General features: G+C 41.7%; 1 protein-coding gene and 1 long non-coding RNA gene across 2 annotated transcripts in view; one reads left to right on the top strand and one right to left on the bottom strand.

Annotated features, from left to right (window-relative positions):
* The window catches only part of ATP10B (ATPase phospholipid transporting 10B (putative)), a 304,891-nt gene that overhangs the window by 197,483 nt on the left and 79,653 nt on the right, over nucleotides 1–27,755 (bottom strand). The gene's annotated exons all lie outside the window — the stretch shown is intronic.
* Nucleotides 13,637–18,715, top strand: LOC145510152 (uncharacterized). The gene is made up of 3 exons (XR_014056823.1): nucleotides 13,637–14,070; nucleotides 17,029–17,103; nucleotides 17,780–18,715. It is a non-coding gene; the product is annotated as an uncharacterized LOC145510152 (long non-coding RNA).

Raw genomic sequence — 27,755 nt, forward strand, 5'->3', positions numbered from 1 at the left:
GCTTTCCCCAAGGGACTTGATTGTTAGAATCTTTTTATTGATTTTAAAAGAAGACATGACCAAATCAAATGATAACAGGAGATGATTTAAAAATGGGTAGGGAACACGTAGGTCTTCCCTGATAACTCAGATGGTAAAGAATCTGCCCACAATATGAGGGACCTGGGTTTGATCCTTGGGTCAGGAAGATTCCTTGGAGCAGGAAATGGCTACCCACTCCAGTATTCTTGCCTAGAGAATTCCATGAACAGAGGAGCCTGGTGGACTGCAGTCCATGGTGTCACAAAGAGTCAGACACGACTGAGCAACTAACACTTTCAGGGAATATATTAGGCTGAATATATTAGGCTGTTCATTGGAGTGTAAGCTTTGTGAGAATGGAGACAATGTATTATTCACTCTATTGAAAGTGAAGTGAAGGTTGCTCAGTCGTGTCCAACTCTTTGCCACCCCACGTACTACACAGTCCATGGAATTCTCCAGGCCAGAATGCTGGAGTGGGTAGCCTTTCCCTTCTCCAGGGGATCTTCCCAAGTCAGGGATCGGACCCAAGTTTCCCACATTGCAGGCAGATTCTTTACCAGCTGAGCCACAAAGGAAGCCCAAGAATACTGGAGTGGGTAATATTCACTCTATTCCAGATGAACTAATTAAAAGATTAGTACACAATGTCATTGGAAGATGGTTGAAAGAGGAATCAGGTCATCTGGGTCTAGTTCTGGCTTCGTCATTCACTAGTATTTGTACTAGTATTTGAACTAGTATTCACTAGTAGCTCATTTAGTCTTCTAAACCTCCACTTCTGGATAAAGGGGATTGTTAAAAATAGGTAGGTAACAGAAGACTTGAGAGTCAGTGCACTAAGGATGCTAGTGTGTGAGGGGGTGGCTAGACCTGATGTTACTGCTCTCTTTATAGTCTAATGGCTAACACAGAAACCAGTTCAGTTTGCTTTATGTGGCAACAGAATCGGATTTCTCAGTCTTAGCACTACTGAACTTTTAGGCCCGACAATTCTTTGCTGTGGGGGACCATCCTGTATACAATATTTAGCAAGAATCCTGGCACTCTACATGGAGTGCCTGTAGAACTCCCTTTCCAAGTGTAGCAGCCAGAAATGTGTCCAACATTGTCAACTGTCTATAAGAGAAAAATCAATGTGGTTGAGCACCATTGCTATAAAAGGTGCAAATGGTATTCAGGATAGCAGGCGGCAGGGAGATAGCATTTTCAATAGCAAAGGGACTTCATTATGGTCAGAATTACCCATGGGAGACTCAAGCTGTCTGTGGTGGAGGTGGTGGTGAATGTGGATTTTCTAAAATATGTCAACACTAGGTGGCTAATCACAGTGGGCATTTAGATAATAAGCAGATACTCAAAGGAGGTAAAGCCTGACCTTTCTAAACCTCGTTTTTTCCTCTGTAACATGGGTAAAATTATGCCAACACCACAGGTCTCTATAATGATTAAGAGAGACGATGTCCATAGGGCCCTCAGAATAGGACCCAGTACAGAGTACATGCTTAATACGTGGTGAGTATTGTTGTTGTTATTATAGAGGCAGGAACATCTGCACTCCAGAAATACTTCCCTACATGGGAAAGCTTGGGCCTCTGTCCTTTCTCTTCCCAGGACCTCTGGGAGAGAAGCGAAGATGCTTACAGGACTGATCAAAGAACGGACAAGAACACTAGTGGTCAAGGTCACTGTACCTTGATAAGCTTTAGCCTCTTTCTTGCACTTTTGCCTTCTGGTCTCTGCATGGTAAGCAGATGTAGGCAGTCCCGTCCGCTGATTTCCAGCCTCTCTTCTTTTTCTGATTCAATGTCCCCAGATAAATGAATGAACTTGTGCCTCTCCTGGGTCTGGTCACCTCTCTTTTCCTTCCAGCATATTTTGGAATACCAGGTCAAGATTTAGATGGGAAGGAGAGAGATAAAGACCGACACAGAGACAGAGAAAGTGAGAGATAGGCAGGTGAGAAACATAAGAGAGTCCTCAGTAAGCCCTGCGACTCAGCCTATTCCTTTTACTCCCAACGCTATCAATGATGTAGTACTTTGCAATGCTTTTATTGGTTAGCCATTGTACACAATTTTTTTGAGAAAATATAAAGTGGCAAGATGATTAGTAGAGCTGGATTTGGGTCTTTAAGATTTCTGGACTGAAAACTAACCATCAAATCACTAACCATCAAAACATTAACCATCAATCCATAATAATTTAGAGTATCTTTTACCAATAATTTTTTTTTTATTCAAGAATCTGGGAAGGAATGTTGGACTTGCCTTACAGGGTCCTTTTAAGCTCTAATTATTTTCTCTGACATGCATGGAGTTCTAGGCCTGTGTGTGTGCGCTAAGTCACTTCAGTGGTTTCCAACTGTTTGTGACCCTATGGACTGCAGCCCACCAGGCTCCCCTGTACACAGCATTCTCCAGGCAAGAATACTGGAGTGGGTTGCCATGCCCTCCTCCAGGGGATCTTCCTGACCCAGGGATCGAACCCTGTGTCTCTGATGCTTCCTGCATTGGCAGATGGGTTCTTTATCACTAGCGCCACCTGGGAAGCCTAGGCACCTGAGAATCTTCAAATATTTTGCATCCTTCATGATAAGGAAAACCTTGCCTGGTGTCTGTCTGGTAGATCAACCTACAATTTTTTTTTCAAAACCTCTTACGGGATGACAATTCATTTTTGAATAACACCTTAGTCTTAAATTGTTTCATGAAAGAAACACAGGTGAGCATTCGAATAGCTTATATAGCTTCAAATAGCTTATTCAAACACTCAAAACATGATAATAAGAGAACAGTTTTGTCACCTATGAATGATGTATCTAATTATCTTTCACTGAATTTACAATAAGAAAATAAATAGAGTTAGAATCTTTTTTTTTTTTTAAGGATCGTGACTTCTTGTGTTTTACTGAACTCAGTAAAGCATGGGTGAACATTTGAGTTCTTTCTAAATTTAGACTTTCCAAACATCAGAGTGCATGTTTTATAGACACCTCTGGCAATAGGCAGTGTAAGAACAGTCAATATGTCTGCACCCAAAGGAATATCCAGCTGTCTGCTCTTGCCTGAGCCCTCTCCCCTATTTCTACTCACTGTCTGCCTGCAAACATTTCCTTCTGTACCCTCCACCCTCTCCAAATGCAGACTGTTTTATCTTTTAGAAGTGATTTCTCTGGAGTGGAAATCCACATGTTATACCAATTTCCTCAACTCTGTTTCCGGTGTGAATACAATCACTCATCCCCAGGCTGGCTCTGACTCTGTCCTAGACTTTGCCTGTCCATGAGAATTCTGGCATCTTTGCACACTCACTGACGTCACTACCACAGCCACAACTGCAGAGGCAGCATCCGGGCCACTCCCAGAGGCATTCAGACCTAGTCTGCAGCTCTTTCATGAACATTCTCAGAGTTGCATCCTTGGATAACAGAAAACAGTACCAGCAGTTTTAGGATACGATTCCCAAATTTTAAATGTAAAGGGAGAGATGAACTTCCATTCTTATTCTAGGCAAATCGGGCTATCACAGCACCTGCTACCCTCAGCACACAAGTCAATACCTCTACTTACTTACTGCTAACAGGCACTTTGCAAACACTTAGAACAGCAGTGTTGGTGAAAGAAGGTGTGACTGGGTTTTAAATTGTGTACTTGCAGCTTCAAATAATCAATAACCAAGCAGGTTAAAAATCCTTCTTTCCCAAGGAAGCCTTGCTGTCTATCGAAACCCAAAGACACAGTGTCCCCAGATAAAAGGTACTGCAATCACCTCATCTGTCCCAGTCAGCCAAATGAGGATTTTCTACTTCCCAGGCTAGCGTGCCCATCCTTGTGGAGTATATGATACCACAACATTTCTAAAGAAATTCTGGGAGCTGATCTATGATGGTCTTCCCAGGTAGCTCAGTCAGTAAAGCATCTGCCTGCAATGCAGGAGACATGGGTTCAATCCCTGGGTCGCGAAGCTCCCCTGGAGAAGGAAATGGCAATCCACTCCAGTATTCTTTCCTGGAAAATCCCATGGACATAGGAGCCTGGCAAGCTACGGTTCATGGAATCGCAAGAGTCAGAGATGATTTAGCTTCTTTCTATGATGGTCAAGTGTTTACGTTCTCAATGAAGTCAAAAGCAAAACCCAAGCTACTTTCACTCTTACCATGCTTTTATTCTGTTAAGATTAGGAAAGACATGCTGTTAGAATAAATGATAATCCCTTAGTTAAATAAATTTAGCCTTATACAAAATGTATTATATATTCTTAATTTTTCTCATTTTGCTGAAGACAGATTTGAGGATAACACTGGTGCTGTTTCATACATGCAAACACATTCACTCAGAGCAAGACAAATGGAACTGGACACCTGCCACCCCCACCCCACACTCCCGCAGTCTCTGGGGCATTGTCCAAGCTAACTCAGGAAGTGCGGGGGTCCCCCCCAGGATCCTCTGGGTCAATGTTCTCACCATCAAATAATTTTTCCTAAGGTACAGGGGTAAGCTGAGGAAGCACTGCTTTCAGCAATGTGAGAAGACCAGTTTTCTCTGATTCCTGAGTCAGGCACTGTGTGAGCACTTACTTATATTTTAATCTCTAAATAAGAAATAAGGGAAGTATTTTTTTATCCCCTCTTTTTTGTTTAAACAAATGAAGGAACCGTGCTTCTGAGAGATTAAGTAACGTGTATGAATTCACAACAGTAATTCTGAGATTTGGACCCATGTCTGACACCAAAATCCGTAACTTGGAATTAAATATCTGTAGCTATGAAATGAATGGGCTTCCTTTGTGTCTCAGCTGGTAAAGAATCCGCCTGCAAAGTGGGAGACCTGGGTTCAATCCCTGGGTTGGGAAGATTTCTTGGGGAAGGGAAAGGCTACCCACTCCAGTATACTGACCTAGAGAATTCCATGGACTGTATAGTCCATGGGGTCACAAAGAGTCAGACACAACTGAGTGTCTAAGCACACAGCACATGAAATAGATTATAGCTCTTATTTCAGTGGGCTTCCCTGGTGGCTCAGCTGGTAAAGAATCCACCTGCAGTGCGGAAGACCTGGGTTTGATCCCTGGGTTGGGAAGATCCCCTGGCGAAGGGAACGGCTATCCACGTCAGTATTCTGGCCTGAAGAACTCCATGGACCGCACAGCCCATGGGGTCCCAAAGAGGTGGACATGACTGAGTGACTTTCACTTCACTTCTTACTTCAGTAGAAACAAAACTGGACACTCTTCTTTCTAATATGAGAAAAGGGGGGGGACCTCGTTCTTAGAAAACCTCCAGAATAACAGGTTACCCTGCCTGCTTCTGAACCCCAATATACCAGAACAGTGATTACTTCACATAAGCCTGGACACCCTCACAAAGCAATTTAATCCCAGATAACGCTCAGCTGATATCTATGGAAATGTCCTGACCTCTTTACATATGGTAGCTCCATGAGTGTGTCACTGTTTTTCCACCCTGAACAGACAAATGTGAACTTGTTATATTTGGTGATTTGGGGATACCTGCCTATAAACACTTGTGTTTTGCATTTAGTGAACATGAACTTCAGCAGTTTGACAGTGGCTTCCACGCATTCCTTGCAAGTAAACTTGTTCTTCCCTGTCCCGAATGTCTGTTTCTCAGTGCTCTGCCCCTTCCCAGTCCCCCAGGTCTCCCTGCATTGGTCCCCCAAACCCTCTTTGATGTTGGTCACCCAAATTCCTTCCCAGGCACTTGTCTGCTTCCTTGTTTCCAGTCAGACAAATCTTCTACTTTGAGACCTTAGTTATTGTCGACATCATCATCATGATCGTCTTTCCCTTCCTCTTTCAATATCCTTGTTATTTATTGGGTTGGCCAAAAATTCATTTGGACTTCTGGATATTATGGAAAAACTGGAATGAACTTTTTGGTCAACCCAATATTGAGCATTTTCTATATATCTTGAGTTTTTCTAAATCCTGTATTCATGTTGCCTCCTTTAATCCTACTTTTTTTTCTGGTATGTATGTGGCATAGCCACAATTATTCCCGTTTTTAAAAAGAGAAGAGTAAAATTTAGACAGATTGTGCTATTTACCCAAATTTAGTTCACTGGCGAATGGTCAAGCTGGGAATGTAAGCAACATTTGTCCATAATCCATGCTGTTAACTGCTTTATGTGCCCTTGCCTCTTTATATAGAAAACTTGCCACAGTTTCTCTGAATGCTCACACTCAAGTCCTATAGCATAGTCTGTCTCATTTTTCTGCACCACAAGAATTCTTTCTCCTCTCAAACAGTGAGAGGAATAAAACTAGGAATAAAACCACCGTATGACCTGCAATCCCACTATTGGGCATATACTCTGAGGAAACCAAAATTGAAAAAGACACATGTACCCCAATATTCATTGCAGCTCTATTTACAATAGCTAAGACATGGAAGCAACCTAGATGTCCATCAACAGATGAATGGATAAAGAAGTTGTGGTACATATATACAATGAAATATTACTCAGCCACAAAAAGGAATGCATTTGAATCAGTCCTAATGAGGTGGATGAACCTAGAGCCTATTATACAGAGTGAAGTCAGAAAGAGAAAAATAAATGTGTATATATGGAATCTGGAAAGATGGTACTGATGAACCTATTTGCAGAGCAGCAGTGGAGACACAGACAGAAAACAGACTTATGGACACAGCTGGTGGGGGAGGAAGGAGAGGGTGGGATGTATGGAGAGAGTAACATGGAAACATACACTACCATATGTAAAATAAATAGCCAATGGGAATTTGCTGTACGACTACGGGAACTAAAACCAGGGCTTGGTAACAACCTAGAGGGATGGGATGGGGAGGGAGGTAGGAGAGATGTTCAATTTCTCCAATACTGAATTAGTACCAATACATTAGGCATTACTCTATTTTGTATCATTTGTCACTAAGTTATAAGTGCCCTGTCTCCTCTGCTAAACTGTGTACCACCTGGGATTCCACAGGGACATAAGATAATCAGGAAACAATGTAAGCCAAGTAAGAACATCCCTGTGTTTACAGCCAGTGAACATGATGACAGGTGGAATATTCCAGCAAGTTACCCAGGGTGGGCGCAGAGCTTTGAGAACACTGAGAAGGAGACATTCGGGAAGTTAGCGGGTCTCAGTGGTCTGGCAATACGATCTCAGCTGACTTGTTATTCATTCTTTCCGTAACTGCTTAATGAGCGCACACACTGTGTTGGACTCTGAGACAGGTCTTGGGGATACAGTTGGAAACAAAACACATGTTACAGATAAGGTTGCATAAAGCCGAAGCCTCAGGCTTGAGTTGGCTCCATCGTGGGGAAGGAAGCGATCATCCCCAAAGGCACAGAGACACAAGTGCTCACGAGGCTACCCTGAACATCTGTCACACTTGCCTCTGTCTCAGCACCAGCTGTGCTCTTCCTGCAGCATCTTGGTAGACTGAGGCTTGTTAGATGAGGCTGGAGTGGTACATAACACATTTGTTTAACAGAGGAGGCATGATCATCATTTAAATCCTGGGCAAATTTCCTTGTCTTTATGAGTCAAATCCCTTCCCTTGAGGCCCACATCTCTCTCTTCTCCCTCAAAAGGTTTCCAAGACGGCTCAGTTGCTAAGCTCCTCTTCTAACTGTATCGGTTATGGAGATTGACAGAAGAGGTGAGATTACAGAAGGAACCGCTCAGAGTACCTGAAATTGAGACCCGGGCCCCCATTTCACAAGGGTGGCATGTTCTACAAGGTCCACACAATTGCTCTATTAAATTAAATGACTGCAGTCTCCATCTGCACTAGTAATCTCCAGATAGGCTGGGCTCCTTTCTAGCCAGTAGCCGGCAGGTGTGCAAATAAGCACTCACAGTCCACACCAGATGTCAGGGCCTAATTAAAAGATAGAACGAAAGTGCTCTTCCCTAGGTACTGGGCCGTCAGCGCCATGGTGCTTCTCAGGACAGGAAGTGGCAAAGGCAGAACGCTTAATTCCAGTTGTTGAAGCAAATAGCCGCAAGAAAGTCACCTCCAGAGAGCCACTTAGCAAGGAGTGGAAAGCTACAAAGAAGCACTGAAACCATCTCATTCTTGTGTCCAACAGCGTTTTCAGTTGGTTCCCATAGTATAATTAGCATGGTGATTTTTTTATATCAAGGAGAGGGATTCAGAGTGTAGGACCCCAGCCTGACTTTCAGATTCCACAGTCACAGTGCCCTGATTATGAACATGTTTCTACAGGTCACAGTTTCGCCTTAGTGGGCAGTCATATTGTGTGGATTCTGAAAGGAGTTCTAAAGTCTTTAAGAGAAAAGAAAGCTGAAGTGCTGTCAATCACCTAAACAACATACAGAGACAAATGGTAACTGTAATTTGAAAGCCAGAGGAGCCCAAATATGGAGTTACAAGAAAGGTTTATAATCACTTAATAATTTACCAAATCCTTTCCCCACTTCCCTCAAGTTCCGTCTTTTTCTGTTTCTGAATACTAATTCGCAAGTCACTCTTTTTCTGCATTTTTATCTTTCTTCTTTTATCACCTGCCCGCCCCCCTACCCTTCAGCTCCTTCCCAATGGCTCCATTTCTGGTTGTGATGCAAAAAAAAAAAAAAAAAAATGTGGACCTTAGAACTAGATGTGAAGATAAATTCTGGCCTTGGCCTATTTTCATTTTAAGTAAATATGCATTTTTTCTATTCCGTAGGCATATTTTAAACATCAGATGAATTCAGTTTCAAGGGACTCTCTCAAAAAACAAAATTAAGTTGTTTAAAATCTGAGTAGCTCTCAAATTACTTTCTCAGGGACCTCAGTGGGCACTGTTTTTCCCTGAGAAGGGGCCTTTCATATCTTCGCTGCAACCCTGCTCAACCTGCAGTGTTTTCATCTCTAGTGATGTACATGGCAGTTTTGCTCAGTGCAGTTTTAACAGTTATGCATTTATTTTAATATAAGCTTAGGGAAAAATTGAAATAAGCTCATCAAAACCATGATCTCACAGATAAGGAAAAAAGTTGATTTACAAGAATGTATGGGATGCAGGTAGGACAAATAGATGCCATGCATTTAGGGCAAAAAATATGAAGGTGGTGCTTGAATGAGTGCAGTTTTGGAAGCAAATGGTTATTACCATAGGGTCCATATTTACACGCTTGCCATATATGGAATGGATGCCAAGGCTAGGTCCACATTTGTGTGGTGGACCATTATCTATCATTTATTATTATCCATGTTCCATCCTTTTTATTACTACTTAAGACCTAGAGCTCTGAGTGGTTAAAAATTCACGCAAGCATATAGGGCTGGGATTGGATCACGGGTCTGGCCTCAGGCCTGGGGCCACACACCTTCAGTTACACCATGATGCCCTGGAAGCACGTGCAGCACTGGCACCTGGTCAGCTTGCAAGAAATGACAACTGTTCATCAGCAAAACCGTTTCTGTAAAACAGATGCTTAAACTCTCACATCAGCCATGCAAGGTAAATGTTCATCTCTTTCTTTGACAGGTGATCAAACAGGCATAACAGGGTTAAGTGACAGCCAGTGATGAGGAATATTTGAGATTATTCCTAGAGGGTCTAATAATACATTAACTTTAGCATCTTTAACCCTCATACCTGCTAAATGTCGGCCAAGGGGCTTGGCTATCCCATATATGGGGTATAATTTTAAAACAATCAGAATAATCTTTAATGAATTATTTTACAGGCTGCACATTAAAAGGAAGTCACTCTCATTATTTTATAGTTTCATCTTATTTGAAGTCACAGTTGATGAGAAATGTATCTGTGTTATGAAGACTTATAAGATGGTCCCCAAGATTCCTGGCCCCAGGTCTACATTTGCCTTCTCCCATCTAAACAAATATTATCCTAGGGACTGTGGAGAGAAGGCTCGGCAGTTATAATTCAGGTCCTAAAGCAGTTGACAGATTAAGACAGATTATCATGGGTGTGTGACAAACAAGGTGAGTCCCTCAAGGGGACTGGGCTCTTCTTGGCAAGAGAAATTCAAAGTGTGAGAAGGATTTGATGGGAAAGAGATTTTCCATTGCTGGCTTTGAAAATGGATAGAAGGGTAAGAAATGTCAGAGACTTCTAAGAGTTCTGATGATTAACAAGGAAATGGGGACTACAATACTACAACTGCAAGCAACTGGATTTGGCCAATAATATGAATAAGCTTGGAAGCAAATTCTTTCCCAGGGCCTCTGGAAAGGGACACAGCCAAAATGAAGCCTTGATTTCAACCCTGAAAGATGCTGAGGAGAGAAACCAGCCATGACTTGTTGGACTTCTGACATAGAGAAATTGTGACACGCTAAACACACGCTGCTTTAGGCTAAATTTCTGGGAATTTGTTACACAGAAATTTTTATAAAAGTGGATACTGTATGTAAAGCCCTATATGGTATCCATATTATATAAATGTAATGTTATTATTATGTATGGGCTTTTCTAGTGACTCAGATGGTAAAGAATCTGCATGCAATGTGGGAGATTCAGGTTCTATCCTAGGGTTGGGAAGATCCCCCGGAGAAGGGAATGGCAACTCACTCCAGTATTCTTGTCTGGATATTACTCTCTTTATAAATGAATTCAACATAGTTACCCACTGCACTTTCTAGTCTTAGATTTCAGTAAATTTTACTGCTTATAAAACCAAATCCATAGTCTAACAGTAATTACAACAATATGTAACATTCATTGAACAATCATGATGTATTCATTGTGCTAAGTGCTTTTTATGTATTAAGTCATTTAATTTTTACAGTCTTAAGAAGTAGGTGCATTATGAATCCATATTTTACAACTGAGGAGATTGGAGCTTAGAGAAATATCAAGGGTAACGAATATTCTATTATTTAAAGGCAAAGTCATTATTAACAGTTATGGCATTAAAAATTTTTTTGCTTGCATTAGTAAAGGTAGGAATCTTCCATCTTTCTTTTTTATATGCCTTTACACTCATCTCAGACCTGTGATCCTCAACCTCCAAGCTTACATTTCCACATCCTTACAATGATAATAAATAAATCTTCACTAAAATGTTAGCAAATCTTGTCTAGCAATGTATAAGAGTAATAATACATTATGATGAAGAAGGTTTATCAGAAGAAGGAAAGTCTGGTTCAGTATCGATACAATTCATTACATTAACAGACTGAAGAAGAAAAATGTTGTGATCATCTCAATAGATACCAAAAAAGGAGCATAACATCTGTTCAAAATAAACACTGTCAATAACTAGGAATATAAGGAAAATCTCTTAACCTTTAAAGGATATCTAAGAAACACATATCTCCTATCACAGTTGATAAAAAAAAACAAAAAACAAAACTGAATGCTTTTGCTTCAAAGCAGGAACAAAGCAAGGATGTCTTCTCTCACCACTGCTATTCAACATTACACTGCAAGTCTCAGGCACTGCATTAAGGCAAGGCAAAGAAAGAAAAGGCATATAGATGGGGAGGTGGGAATTACAAGATAAAACTACACATCTATTAGGAAGGCTAAAAGTTAAAGATGATATCCAATTTGGGTGAAAATATGGAAGAACAGGAATGCTCCAGGGAATGTGAGAATGTTAAAATGATATCAACCCTTTGGAAAACAGTCTGTCAGTTTCTTTACAAAGTTAAACTTATATACCTATAATATAATCCAGACATTTCATTGCTAACTGTTTTTCTTTAAAAAGAGGAAAAAAAGAAAATATATACTCTTACAAACATTTATATACAAATGGGCAGATCCATTTTTAATAACCAAAAGCTAAGCACAATACAATGGGCTTCCCACGTACCTCAGCTGGTAAAGAATCCACCTGCAATGCAGGAAACCCCTGTTTGATTCCTTGGTCAGGAAGATCCACTGGAGAAGGGATAGGCTTCCCATTCCAGTATTCTTGGGCTTCCCTGGTGGCTAAGCTGGTAAAGAATCCACCTGTAATGTGGGAGACCTGGGTTTGATCCCCGGGTTGGGAAGATCCTCTGAAGAAGGGAATAGCTACACACTCTAGTATTTTGGCCTGGAGAATTCCATGGACTGTATAGTCCATGGGGTCACAAAGAGTTAGACACAACTGAGTGATTTTCACTTTCATTTTCTTTCAGGCACAATACAAATGTCTACCAATGATAAATAAACTATAAATGTGTGTACACCCATACAATGGAAAACTACTCAGCAATAAAAAGAGAAATATTGATATATGTAACAAAATGGATAAAATTAAAATGATCATACTGAATGAAAAAAGTTAGACCAAGAAATAACAGGAGTATAATGGGTTGGGAAGGAGTGAGAGAAACTTCCAAAAGCTATAAATATATTTGTTATTTTGATTGTGATACAGTTTCACTGGTATGTTAAAATTGATCACATGCTGCATTTTAAATAAATTCAGTTTATGGTATATCAATTATACCTTAATAAAACTATATTAAAAAAATACAAACCATAAAAAAGCCAGGATAAATAAGAATAAAGGACAATCAGAAGTATCACCTCCTAAGACTGCTCACTAAGTTATATCAGATACTTGGCACATGGTCAGCTCAGGGAAAAGTAGGTTTTCTCAATATTATCCTCAGATTATATGAGCAACACATGCCACCCCCTACAGGTTTGCATGCCAAATTTGCTTCTGATTGGCTCATTTCCTGCTGGACACATGGTCTGTCATCCAGGAAGTCACCTGGCAGTAGTATCTGTCGATGGAGCTTGGATATCTGGTCTGTGACCTTGTGTCTTAAACAGCCAGCCCTCCTTGGTGCAAGTCAGTGATGCTTGAGCACTTAGATCCTCAATATCCCTGGGTCTGCAGCTCTGACAGAAATCCCCAGTGAATCCTCAGCGAGAATTGGCTGATAGCTCTCAACGTTGCTAACACGGTGGATACCAGGACCTTTTGGATCACACCTGAGATAATCAGCCACAAAATCCATCTTGTTCTTAATTATATTGTACTGAGTTGGGTGAGAAGTTTATTAGGCCAGGAATCAGAAAAACTGAGCATGTTTGTTGTTTTTATTGTTATTATTATCCAGCTAATAGTTCTGTGACCTGCAGGTTTCCCAAGTCAACGGTGTCCCATGATCATTTTAAGGACTCATGCTCACCTGCTTGCTGAAGAAGCTTTGAAAAACACAGAAGCTTGGACCCTATTCTCATATTTTGAAAAGTAGTCTTTGCTCATGGAAACGCTGTACTTTTGCCCTAAACAGACTCTGTCATCACATAGCAAATGAGCAGGGAGATCTACAAAGTGAGTGAAGTGAAAGTCACTCAGTCGTGTCCAAATCTTTGCAGCTCCAACTGTAGCCTGCCAGGCTCCTCTGTCCATGGAATTCTCCAAAGTTAGAGTGTAAAAGCAGGCTGCATGGGATAGAAAAGTCTGGGGTCCAGCCTATTTTTACATTTTTCAAAAGCACCACAGTTGATACTGATGCTCAGGCAGATTTAGGAACCTCTGTGGGAGGTTATTTCTGGAGTCATTTCCAGCTCTATTAGAATGGTAGCTCTGTCGCTTCTGAGATGGCTCATTTATTCAGCTAAATACTGTATGTGCCATTTGTTAGGTTACATTTAAGTTCCACTCTATAGTTGAGAAATTTCAGACTCAGAACATTCTATTTTCCCAGTGTCACACAGCTAGAATGTGGCACACAGCCTCCAATCCCATTCTATCTGACTCTCTGCAACAGTTTATGGTTCACCAGTGCAGTCGCCAGCTCTGGGTGGGAGGGTTTTAGGGTACCAGAAACATCTGCCTCTATCTGAGTGAGCAGTCATGTGATTGGCAGTCAGAGAGTCCTATCCCATGTGACCTGACCTCACAGCTTGTTTGATGGTTAATTGCAGAATCCATCTAGGTCACAACATGGTGTTTCCATTAGCAACAATGAAAACTACTTTATAAAAACCCAATATGGTGGGCCTGAAGTCTCTCGGGCCATTTGCCATTGTAAAGCCTCCTGTTAGCTTTGTGGATCATCAGAGATACAACTTTTTCTCTTGTTTATTCATATACAGCCTCTCGATTCAGTGTTTTCCTCTGCAGGTAAGACGATGTAGCAAGCTTACTTAATGGCTTTAATTGAGAAGGATGTGTTCTTCTACTGCGGCTCATTAGAAGCTTCGCCAGCCTAACCCCAGGAGGTGGACAGACAAACTAAACGACATCGGTCTTCATTTTGGCCCCATGGGAAGAGCAACTCAAGGTCCTGGCCACTTAATGACAGCAAATCAGGACTGAGGGCTTCCCAGGCTGCACTGTCTGTGCCCAGCGCCCGGCCTGTACCCTCACATCTCCCCTGGAGGTGAAGCTGAGGTCTAAGTGGCATCAGGAGTAGAGAGATTGGAGTTCTGGCTCTGTTTCTTCCATCAAAGCACAGTATGACTGCATGCAGATCTCATAACCTGTCTGGATATTCAGAGTCTGCACGGGCATAAAATAAATGAAAACATTGTGTCCCCACCTGGAGCCACAAGGCTCAAAGGAGACCCCTGAATAGCAAGGCCTCTGGAAGGGATAATACCCTTGGCCAATTTCTGGCTTGGTCACCTCCGCTGGGCTTCCTCAGCACCCCCGGGCCATTCTTCATATCCCTGAGCTGACTGTCCATCCTGGGAGGCAGGTTGAGGGTTGGTCCATGAAGGACTCACTGCTTTTGTTTCAGTTCAGTTCAGTCCCTCAGTTGTGTCTGACTCTTTGCGACCCCATGGTGTTTTAGGATTCTTAATTCCATATTGGGAACAAGATTACAAATCTAGTCTGTTTTGTCTGGGTGTTCTCTTTTTTAAGTAACTCAGCTCTGAGCTCAGGCTCTATCATTGTTTGGTTGTGACTGTGGAGGGCAAGGCCTCTTTGTTTTCTGCAGAGAGCCTTGTTTTTACTCCTGTCAACAATCTTAACAGTGCCTTCGGGGTGTGCAGACCCTCCCTCCTGGCTGGTAACTGTGAGCTATGAATAAAGGGTGCCAATGGTGGAAATCACGCTGGCAGCATTTTACTTATTGCTGGCGTCACTGGCTCCTGGACCCACGAGGCACCTGAAGGGACTCAGATGGATCTTCCAAATCAGGGAGGCAGAACTGAAGTTGGAGACACCTCAGGGTGTCTCCACACCTGTCTGCATCCCCCCAAGTCAAACTCTATTTGCATGGGCCGAAGGCGGCCAGTATCTATCACTGGCTGAACTAAAGGAGCTTTTCTCTTGATGTAGAGTCCTTGAAAATGCAACTAGGTAGCTTAAGAGAGCAAAGTGGGTTTAAGTCCCGCTGCCTGATTTTAATTATATTGTACTTGATATATTTCATGGCTAATCGTAAAACAATATAGATTTTTTTTTTTACTGCAGGAGCTCAGAGCACAAAAAAGCAGATATATTTTACATGTGATTAGATGCAGGCTGCATCAGTAACATCTAATAACATCAGTAACATTTCAGCCCTAGCTCCCGCCCCAGTGTCAAGCCACCTTGATGTTGTTCAGTCACTCAGTCATGTCTGACTGTTTGCGACCCATGGACTGCAGCACGCCAGGCTTCCCTGTCCTTCACCATCTCCTGGAGTTTGCTCAAATTTACGTCCATTGAGTTGGTAATGCCTCCTTGGAAATAACATGATGAACTGTGCTGGGATGCTGCCTGGGTTCCAATCCCAGCTCCGTCATTTTTAAGCTACATGACCTTGACAAGGCGTTCTGCTTTTTGCAAGCCGCAGATTGCTAATCTGTAAAATGATGATAGTAATAGTAGCTACCTCCCACGGCTACTGAGAAGACTAAATGAGCAAAATAGCACCCAATAAACACAAACTATTGAAGTTACTGTCAAGAGTATCCTGGGGCAGCTTTGTAAAGGCAGTGGTGGGAGGCAGTAAAGGATCTCCATTGCATCCTTTCAGACTGTCAGCTCCACGAGGACCGGGACGGTGCCTTGCTCGCTTATTTCTCTATCACCAGTGGTTGGAACATAGCAAACAGTCTATAAATATCTGAATAATTAATGAGACAGGTGGACCTAGGTTTAAACTATTTCTGCCACTTTTATCTTGGGCATTTTTTTTTACCTTCTCTGCTTCTGGGTTTGCGTATTTATGAAATGGGGAAAAACAATCTTGAAGGCAGAAAGTGAAGAGGAACTAAAGAGCTTCTTGATGAGGGTGAAAGAGTAGAGTGAAAAAGTTGGCTTAAAACTCAACATTCAAGAAAAACTAAGATTATGGCAAAGAGATGGGGAAAATGTACAAACAGTGGCAGATTTTATTTTCTTGGGCTCCAAAATCACTGTGGACAGTAACTGCAGCCATGAAATTAAAAGACACTTGCTCCTTGGAAGAAAAGCTTTGACAAACCTAGACAGCATATTAAAACACGGAGACATCACTTCGCTGATGAAGGTCTGTATAATCAAAGCTATGGTTTTTCCAGTAGTCATGTATGGATGTGAGAGTTGGACCATAAAGAAGGCTTGAGTGCTGAAGAATTGATGCCCTCGAACTCTGGTGCTGGAGAAGACTCTTGAGAGTCCCTTGGACTGCAAGGAACTCAAACCAGTCAATCCTGAAGGAAATCAACCCTGAATATTCATTGAACTGATGCTGAAACTGAAGCTCCAATATTTTGGCCACCTGATGCAAAGAGCCCACTCATTGGAGAAGATCCTGATACTGGGAAAGATGGAGGACAGGAGAAGGGGACGACAGAAGATGAGATGGCTGGATGGCATTACTGACTCAATGGACATGAGTTTGAGCAAGCTCAGGGAGATGGTGAAGGCCAGGGAGGCCTGGCATGCTGCAGTCCTTGGGTCGTAGAGTCAGACACAACCGAGTGACTGAACAACAACAAATCTTGCAGGGGCAGCTAGAAAAAAAATAGCTAACTGGTACTGTGTGTTTATTATGCACCAAGAACTGGGCTGAGTACTTTCCACAGGCTGCCTCTTTTGATCCTTACAATATCCCTTTTGAGGTAAGTATGGTTACTGGTGTTTTTCATGTGTGTGTTTTCACAGATCATATACTGAGTGATCAAGAAATGTGCTGAGTGACACGAGCTACTGAGTGATGCACATGGGAGTCCAGATCAGGTAAGCTGACACCAGGTCCTGAACTGTCCATCCTGATGCTCCGTGTCTCACATAGACTCATAAAACAGGAACTCAAATGTAGCTGCTACTGTTGCTGTTATTAAGGATTTCCCCTCCATGACACTCAGTGGAAGGAAATGATTCAGTCAGCTTAGTTATCTGCATGCTTATGGCAATTTGTCCACATGTGAAAAATCTTGCTCAGTCAGAACTCAGAGGCTGGGATTTCATTTCAGCGTGTGTGTCTGTCACCCTGGCCAGAATACTGATTTGAAAATCAGTGCAAACATGTGTCTTCAAAAGGCATTTCAGTTGGGCAACTGTGAGTCATTCCCATATGCAGCTGGTCAGGAAGGCAAGAGACAGGGGTAGATTTCCATAGCTGGTGAATTCTGAGTGATCTGACAAGACAGGGATCAGACCAAATAAAGGCAGATGCCTGAGTCTGACTTCTCCCGCCACGTGTGACAGCATCACAAACCTGGGGAAAGCCAGAGTTGGATGACCTCAGAGGTCATCTAGTCTTGCTAAGAAAAGAGGACCAGAGAGGCAGAGAGGATCGGAGCTACAGGAGGGATGCTGACACAGGGTCACTGATGAAGGGTCTGCTTAAACAACCCCTAGGGTTGGCATCTATGGTTTGTGCCCGACTAGTATCCAATCCTCCATTTTCTAGTGACTGTATCTGCTGGGGGAGCTTATCAACAAGACGTGACCACCAGTTTGACCTGTGAGTCGGACGCCGGCAGTCAGATGCTTGTCACCCCCACCTCTGCCCCTGGAATGTGTGGTCTTCTTGCCTTCCTGCTGACAGAAGCTGTCCAAGGACACAGCCTTGAGATAGTAATGTGCTGTTGAGGCCATTTGGACTGCATACACGACTGAACCCAATTAAGGCCTCTATATAAACTTTTAAGATTTGGCAGATGGGTAAGGAAATCCATTTGTTTTGCAGCCACTCAAGACAAACCTCATAAGTAAGTTTCTTTGCTTATTTAAACAGCTAGTTAGTAACCTGGAGTGGTTTCCATCTTTATTATCTCTCCCTGCCCTCCACGCAGGGCAGGGGGTGGGGGAGGGGTTTCAGATTACACCCAGGAAGCTCCCCAAAGGAGGCTGGCTGCACCCCAGCACTAAACATCTTGATTTGGGCAAACCACCTGTGCAGTCCAAGCACACTGACCTAAAAACTGGTGCTCTCCTATCACACCGTTCTGCCACAGCTCAAGGTCACCCATACCTCCCTGGATTAACTCTGTTAGCTAGTCTGGAGAGGAGTTCTTACCCTTGTTTCCTAGGATTGTACTGCGAAATCCAGAGATGGAGAGAGGCACCTTAGTTTCTCAAGTCTTTCAGGAAAGTCACATAGGACATTTCTCTCTTATCAGCATTGTGGGCTTATTTAGCTAAGGTACCAAGTATCAGAGCAAGGGGAGCACTGTAATTCAGAGAATTACGTTGGAAAAGTCCAGAAGGTGGTTATATGTCACTGTTATTCAATGTTGTTTCCCCAACCTGGCTCAAACCATGATGATGTGGTTCTTAAGTGGTCAGCAAAAGCTATTAGACACCAACATTAAACGCCAAATGCTTTCCAAAGCAATTCTCTAAATGATGTATCTATCGCAGCTTTGTTTATAAGAGCAAAAGATCAGAGTCAATCTAAGTATCTACCCATAGGAGACTGATTACATAAATTCTGATTCACTCATACTACAAACTGTTATGTGCCCATTAAGAAGAATAAGCAGGTGTTGTGTATACTAATATAACACCATCACCAAGAAACAATAGGTGAAAAAACACCAAGGTGTAGATCAGTGTGTATACCATTTGGGTTACAAAGAAAAAAATAAGTATATGTATATTCAATATGTATTTCAATATGTATATTTGAAAAGAGATTCTCACTGGAAGGATACACACACACACAAAGTGGTTATTTAAGGGGAGGAGAGCAGAAAAGTTGAAGGCAAGCTCTATACAAAGCTTGTGAAAGAAAGTGCAAGTGTTAATCGCTCAGTTGTGTCTGACTCTTTGCGACCCCATGGACTGTAGTCCGTAACCCACCAGGTTTCTCTCTCCATGGGGGTTCTCTAGGCAAGAATACTGGAGTGGGCTGCTGTTCGCTTCTCCAGGGGTTCTTCCTGATCCAGAGAACCCAGGTCTCCCGCATTGCAGGCAAATTCTTTACCATCTGAGCCACCAGGGAAGCCCAAAGCTTACTTGTCACTAAATATCCAAAATGCTTTAAACATGTTTTACCATGTGCATGAATAACCTATTTCAAATAAACACATACATAATTTTTAGGCAATAATAAATAGGTCTTTATAAAATATAGAGCCTCACTTGGAAACCTCATCTCAACTTTTCTCTATCCTTCAAGCTTGATTAGGAGGCTGATTTAAAGGCATCTTTGTTTCCCTCCCACAGTGAAGCCTTAGGGCTCTGAGGCTGGGAGAAAGCTGTTCAGATATCCTGCAATATCCTGCCTTAAGTGATTTGATGACACTGAGCGAGAAGAAGGAATTGTCTAAACTACTCCTCATTCAGTATTCCTCCTAACACTCATCAGAGAGGGGAGGAGAAGGCTGACAGCCAATTTCTCCATTTTCAGTGGTTGAGTAGCAGAGGCTTTCAGCTGTATCACATCATCCCACTTGATGTTCACTAGAGAGTCATGGATCATAGGATGTTGCAGTTAGAAGAGGGTTATCTTGGTAGTCTCCAATGTGGGAGAGGCCTCAGGGAGTGCAAAACAATGCTCTGTAGTGTGGATAAAAGTATTTCTAATCACTTTTTGCATAAAAGAAATTTCTAATCCCTTTTTGCAGTAAACTTAACTCATATTTAATTATACATTAAGAGGCATGTTATAAATACATATGCATATGGTAAAGGTGCATTCTGAAAGCTTTTGCTAGTAGGAGTTCATGGTCAAAACATTTTGAAGTCCATTCTATACATAATTCTAGAGATGGCAAAAGGCATAGTGACAATAACATCAGCTTTAAAACCAGATGGACCTCGGTCAAAATCCCAGCTCTGTCCCTATGTCATGTTGAATAAATATGACTGCCTCTTGATGCCTGCTTCCTGACTTTTAAAAATGGGATAATAATAGTACCTATCTTAAGAAGTCAACGTGAAAGTGAAGTCGCTCAGTCGTGTCTGACTCTTTGCAATCCTATGGACTGTAGCCTACACTCTGTCCATGGGATTCTCCAGGCAAGAGTACTGGAGTGGGTTGCCATGTTTTTTCCAGGGGATCTCCCCGACCCAGGGATCGAACCAGAGTCTCCCGCATTGCAGGCAGACGCTTTACCCTCTGAGCCACCAGGGAAGCTCCGGAAGTCAAGGTGAAGATTAAACAGAATAAAGCGTGTATGGTAGGCTGCTTATAAGAGGGCTCGGAATTAGTCCCACCTCCTTGTATTCATTCCCTGTGTATTCTCTCCTCCCCTTGAGTGGACAAACTGACTTATATTTAATGAATACAATAGGTAAAGGTGATGGGCTAACCCTTCTACAACTAGGTGACAAAAGACTGTGACTTCTTTCTTGCTGGCATCCTCTCTCACTCTTCTTGCATCCTTGTCCTGTGAAGTGGGCAATCAGGCAAGGAACAGAGGACAGGCTCAGGACAATGGCTGGTGAGGAACTGAGACCCTAGTGCAACAGCGCTGGAAGAACTCAATGCTACCATGTGAACTTGGCAGTGGATCCTTCCCCATTCAAGACTTTGAGTTAGACTGTAGCCCTGGCCGAAACCTTTATTGTGTCCCGGTGGGACACCCTGAGACAGAGAACCTAGGAAAGCTGCTCAAAGATTCACAATGCACAGAAAATACGAGATAACAAATATTATTCTTTTAAACTGTTAAATTTCGGGACAACTAGTTACTTAGCAATAGATAACTAAGACAGCATGCAAGTAGCTTGACAGTACATGACATACAAAGATTTAGTAAATGTTGGTATGGAACATTATGTGGCTGATATATGGCTTTGTCCCACACCCATAGCAGACATCTATGTTTGGAGTGACGGAAGTGTTCCATACATTTTAATAGTGATTGTGGCTCAGCTGACAGAGAGTCCACCAGCAATGCGGGAGACCTGGGTTTGATCCCTGGGTTGGGCAAATCGCCTGGAGAAGGGAAAGGCTACCCACTCCAGTATTCTGGCTTGGAGAATTTCATGGACAGTATAGTCCATGGGGTCACAAAGAGTCGGACATGACTGAGCGACTTTCCCTCACTTCACTATAGCAGACATCTGATTCATCACAAAATATTTGTTCACGGTCCACGTTCAGTTGCTCAGTTGTGTCCACCAGGAAGCTATTAATTGCTCAGATGAAATTTTTGGCAAACTCTGATCTGATTAATATTTCTTATCTATTAATTCTTACTCTTGTGTTATAGTCCTTTAATGGAAAACCAAGTCTTTCATCACGAGAGACTATAAATTATCAGAATGGAGCTATGAATGTATATAAAATAAAAACAGCTGCCATTATATGTAAGGAGCTTCCCTGATAGCTCAGTTGGTAAAGAATCCGCCTGCAATGCAAGAGACCCTGGTTCAATTCCTAGGTTGGGAAGATCCCCTGGAGAAGGGATAGGCTACCCACCCCAATAGCCCTGGGCTTCCCTTGTGGCTCTGGTAAAGAATCTGCCTGAAATGGAGGTTTGATCCCTGGGTTAGGAAGATCCCCTACAGAAGGGAAAGGCTGCCCCAAGAATACATTTTGCTTGAAGGAACGGTTGAAGAAAACCTGATAATACTTGGAATCTTAAAAGAATAGGGGAGACATGTTCAGAAGAAGAGTCTAGGAGCACTGAAGTTCACTTTATCCTGTCTTTCACTTTTGCCATGATTTGGCCTTATTATAGAGCTGCCAATTTGAAAAAATAAGAGAATGGAGGGGGAATTGCTTTAAAAAATAATGAAATGGTCTATGGAGTAAATATTTGCTTTTAAATAGAGAAAGTATCCTTTAAATTATGAAAGTTTTTAATTTTATGTATTTATTATTAATATTTTTGCCTATCGTGATAAAGGTATGAGCTACGGAAATAAACAGCTATGGAAATCAAGCACTTTTAGTGATTCTCTACTTCATATGTACTTTATTTTGTGGGTTAAAGTATGGAGAGAAACAGGAAACAGGAAGATAGGAGGATGTCTCCTAGGAACTGTCCTTTAGATCTTTATGTGCATGCTAAAATACCTAAGAGTCTTGAGAAAATGAATATTATTCTCAGTAGTTGGAGCCTGGAATTCTGAAGTTTTTAGAAGTGACCAGGTGATGTTAATTCTGTTGGTTTCCACACTTCACTTTGAATAGCCAAATAGTAAGCTTTCTTCCTACTGGGACAGTTGAAGGATTTCTAGACTTGGTTTTCCACGGAAGCAATATTATACATGAGGAGGAGTGAAGATATAAGAAGTATTGATCAGAGTTGGTCAGTAAGTTTCATCTGAGTAATTGACAGTGTCCTGGAGGTCTAATTCTGTTACCCTAAGCCCGGGAGCCAATGGAGCTGTCAGTTGACAATGGGTGTACTAGGTCCTTGTTGGTTTCCTATTTTAAATATAGCAGGGTGATACCCAAGTTTCTTGGAATCCTTGTTATCCTTCTCAGAGAGGAGAGAGTGGTTTTCCGGTTCCCTAACTCACTTAATATCTGTGTGTCCAGCAAAAGAGCTAGCTAAACAGAGGAGCCCTACACTCATTGCCAACTGATAACCCCATTGGCTCTTGGGCTTAGAGTACCAAATTTGCAAAAACCTAAGTAGGAAAAGGGGACTTCTCTGATAGCTCAGGAGACCCTGGGTTAATTCCTGGGTTGGGAAGATCTGCTGGAGAAGGGATAGGCTACCCACTCCAGTATTCTTGGGATTCCCTTGTGGCTCAGCTGGTAAAGAATCTGCCTGAAATGTGGGAGACATGGATTTGATCCCTGGGTTGGGAAGATTCCCTGGAGAAGGGAAAGGCTACCTACCCACTCCAGTGTTCTGGCCTGGAGAATTCCATGGACTGTATAGTCCATGGGGTCACAAAGAGTTGGACACGGCTGAGCAACTTTCAAATACAAAAAGAAATTGAAAAATAGATACATGTATATGCATAAATGAATCACTTTTCTGTACACCTGAAACTAATACAACATTGTTAATCAACTATCTCCAATGTAAAATAAAGATTAAAAAAAGAAACTTAGATAGAGCCTTGAATTATATGGCAGGAAACATTTATGAAAAGAGAAAAGGCAAATAAATATCATTTATGGAAAGAGAAAAAAATTCTGTCTTTCTGATGTGTCTTGGAGCAAATCAAACTGGTACAATATTACAGAACCCATTCATTTTACAGTGGATAGAATTTTGTGTAAAGTTACATCTCTACGTCCATCCCTTTGATTTTTCATAACCTCACCGAACCGCATCTTGTTTAGAATGAGAAAGGTAAAAATAAATCAAATGCTGGTCATAAAAATAGGTTGACCCCTAAGGTAATTTACTACAATCTGCTCCTTATACAATACTTCCTGAGGCAGAATTGTCTTTTGCTCTAAAATACTAAGGGAATACCTGGAGTTGCATAGCTATTTCCATTGTTTTGGGATGTAGATTATAATAAACAAGTGATGGTGAGGGCTGGGTGAGATTAAGAAGAGCATATATTCTCCAGACACTTCACTATCTAGGGACTTCCTTCTTTCCATTATGAAATATTTCTATGCAATTAATTCACTCTTACACCCAAAAAACACATTTACCCGCAATGTACTGCAAATATACTGGGCTTTCAATATGTATTCATGGACAACAAAAGAAAACCAGACTTTGTTTCTACCCATGAGTTTACAGTTTAGACAGATAACAGACAGACCATTACTCAAACATAAAAATGAATATAATTGCCTGTAATAACAATAATCCCCTAACTGTTCCATAGTAGGATGAGATAAAAATATGGCATTAGGAAAGTTCACATTTGGTGCACTTTACCTTCATTTTCTTCCTCTTGTCATTTAACCTCTCCCCTCTGTAGGAACCCAAACCTCATAGGCATATCCAATGGCTCCATGAGGGCCCATGCTCTGGTGACTCATGGCAGTGTTGAGATTCTAGTCCTTTATGACTCCTAACACAGCTGTCTGGTCTCTCACTGACCCAGCAATCACCCTTCTAGAAACTTGGCTAAACAGAGAACCATATGTGTGGAGAAAGGTCTCCATGCACATGAATGTTTGGTATACTCTAAAATGGTAAAAATATTAGCAAGTAAGGACTTACATTTTTTAATAGGAGACTGAGTAAAAAATTTAGCTTTCACTTCTGAGATGCAATATACATCAATGGTAAACAAAAATGTGGACACACACAATGCAATGGAAAGATGTTTATAATGTATTGTTGACTTTAAAAAGTAGGTTATAGAATAACTTGTGGAAAGGAACTCACTTATGTAACATTGTGTGTGTGTGTTGTGTGTTTAAACATAATATGCATCTCCATTGTATGTAAGTAGACACATATATGTGTGTGGATGTGTGTGTTGTGTATATATATATATATATATTTAATATTTACTATAGATCCAGGAGGACTTTTCTCTATGTATAAACATATTTGTATTCTCTGTCTCAGTCATCACTGGGGCTAAGGGATATACTTAAATTGAGGTGTATAAGAATAGTTTAATATTCCATAGTGATCAGGTAGCACTCACTCACCTAGAGCCAGACTTCCTGGAATGTGAAGTCCAGTGGGCTTTAGAAAGCACCACTATGAACAAAGCTAGTGGAGGTGAATTCCAGTTGAGCTATTTCAAATCCTCAAAGGTGATGCTGTGAAGGTGCTGCACTCGATATGCCAGCAAATTTGGAAAACTCAGCAGTGGCCACAGGACTGGAAAAGGTCAGTTTTCGTTCCAATCCCAAAGAAAGGCAATGCCAAAGAATGCTCAAACTACCGCACAATTGCACTCATCTCACATGCTAGTAAAGTAATGCTCAAAATTCTCCAAGCCAGGCTTCAGCAATACGTGAACCGTGAACTTCCAGATGTTCAAGCTGGTTTTAGAAAAGGCAGAGGAACCAGAGATCAAATTGCCAACATCCCCTGGATCATCGAAAAAGCAAGAGAGTTCCAGAAAAACATCTACTTCTGCTTTATTGACTATGCCAAAGCCTTTGACTGTGTGGATCACAATAAACTGTGGAAAATTCTGAAAGAGATGGGAATACCAGACCATCTGATCTGTCTCTTGAGAAACCTGTATGCAGGTCAGGAAGCAACAGTTAGAACTGGACATGGAACACAGACTGGTTCCAAATAGGAAAAGGAATATGTCAAGGCTGTATATTGTCATCCTGCTTATTTAACTTATATGCAGAGTACATCATGAGAAACGCTGGGCTGGAAGAAACACAAGCTGGAATCAAGATTGCCGGGAGAAATATCAATAACCTCAGATATGCGGATGACACCACCCTTATGGCAGAAAGTGAAGAAGAACTAAAGAGCCTCTTGATGAAGGTGAAAGAGGAGAGTGAAAAAGTTGGCTTAAAGCTCAACATTCAGAAAACTAAGATCATGGTATCTGGTCCCATCACTTCTTGGGAAATAGATGGGGAAACAGTGGAAACAGTGTCAGACTTTATTTTGGGGGGCTCCAGAATCACTGCTGATGGTGACTGCAGCCATGAAATTAAAAGACGCTTACTCCTTGGAAGGAAGGTTATGGCCAACCTAGATAGCATATTTAAAAGCAGAGACATTACTGTGCCAACAAAAGTCTGTCTAGTCAAGGCTATGGTTTTTCCAGTGGTCATGTATGGATGTGAGAGTTGGACGGTGAAGAAAGCTGAGCACCGAAGAATTGATGCTTTTGAACTGTGGTGTTGGAGAAGACTCTTGAGAGTCCCTTGGACTGCAAGGAGATCCAATCAATCCATCCTAAAAGAGATCAATCCTGGGTGTTCATTGGAAGGTCTGATGTTGAAGCTGAAACTCCAATACTTTGGCCACCTCATGCGAAGGGGTGACTCATTGGAAAAGACCCTAATGCTGGGTAGGATTAGGGGCAAGAGGAGAAGGGGACGACAGAGGATGAGATGGTTGGATGGCATCACCGACTCGATGGACATGGGTTTGGGTAGACTCCGGGAGTTGGTGATGGACAGAGAGGCCTGGCGTGCTGCAATTCATGGGGTCGCAAAGAGTCGGACATGACTGAGCGACTGAACTGAACTGATCAGGTAGCACATCTGTACTGTAGCTGAGAACTTTGAGATCTAAGTCAGGGATTTTAAGCAGATCAGTAAGAGAGGGAGTTGGGGGCAGGAAAGTCTTTCTGCACCTCTTCAGTCCTTTCTCTTAAATATTTAAATTTAAGACCACACACAGCTCACAAGTGACTCAAAAGCAGACGAAGACATCTGAGGAATGTTATCTTCCTCTGGCTGCACAGAGCAATTTCCTAAACGTGAGTGATGGTAGTCAATGTCCAGAATAATGAATTTGAGAATCCTTTTAATAGAATGAACTCCTACTTGTAATTTTCAGGCATCAACTCAAATTCTTCAGCTAAAAAAAAAATTGAGCTTTAGATTTTCTATTGCTGTTGAGTTCTTTTAGGCAGGTGGAAGATTTTATTAAGCTCTCAGTATCTAGAGTTGTGCATGTCTCTGTGAGATCCCAGACAAATTAAAAAGTCCAATTAGCAATGCATATTTAATACTGCTTTGTAGTCTTTGGGTTTTTTTTTTTTTTAAGTTGGCAGCAATGTTTACTCTTTGAGGGGGAGTTTATAATTATGCAAATTGGAGAAACAGTCTGCATATGGTACAATGATAATGCCTTGGCTTTTATATCCAGAGTCAACAGTAGGTCTAAATATTTCTTCAGTTTTATCCATGACATGGGGGGAGGTGAGCCAAGGCTGGGGCCCTGCTCTTTCTTTAGTGATGGAGTATATGATGCCTTGGAGACTGGGTACCTATAAAAGCTTTCATCATGGAGGAAGTACCACTGAGGTGTGCACAGTATCACCTTGTAGCCTTAACAATAACCATTCATCTTCCTTTCTCCTTTTTAACAAGATTTGAATTTTGTTCAGATATTCACTTTCTTCTGTGTGACCATACACTTCAGAGCATGTGGGTCCCCTCCCTAGCTTCCAGGAGAGATGAATGACTGGTCTAAGCTAATCACTGTGGTCCCATCTGCTTTGCCAGGGACTGATTTAAGCAAGGTTATGTGACACAGTTCTGGCCCATGAATGTGAGTATGAGCCTGCAGGAGGACTTCTGGAAAGGTTGGTAAAAATATAAATGAAACAGACATCCCACTGAAGCTGTTAGAACCTAGATCATGATGACCATTTTGAGCTACTCAGTTAACCAACTATGGACCTATCCTACTTTAGGATATCTTGCTATGAGAACTAATGATCTTATTCTTATTATTTAAGGCAACTTGAATCAATGTTTTCTGTTACTTGTGGCTAAGAATACTTCTTCAGTGATTTTCACCTTGATAGTTCCTATATTGCTCTGGGGAATACATATATATCCATATATACATATTTTCATATATATAACATATATATGAAAAGTTAAGCCATAGGCTTGC

The sequence above is a fragment of the Giraffa tippelskirchi genome, chromosome 6 (assembly GCF_054371585.1).
Source record: "Giraffa tippelskirchi isolate mGirTip1 chromosome 6, T2T-mGirTip1v1.2.pri, whole genome shotgun sequence".
In the NCBI taxonomy this organism is placed as follows: Eukaryota; Metazoa; Chordata; class Mammalia; order Artiodactyla; family Giraffidae; genus Giraffa; species Giraffa tippelskirchi.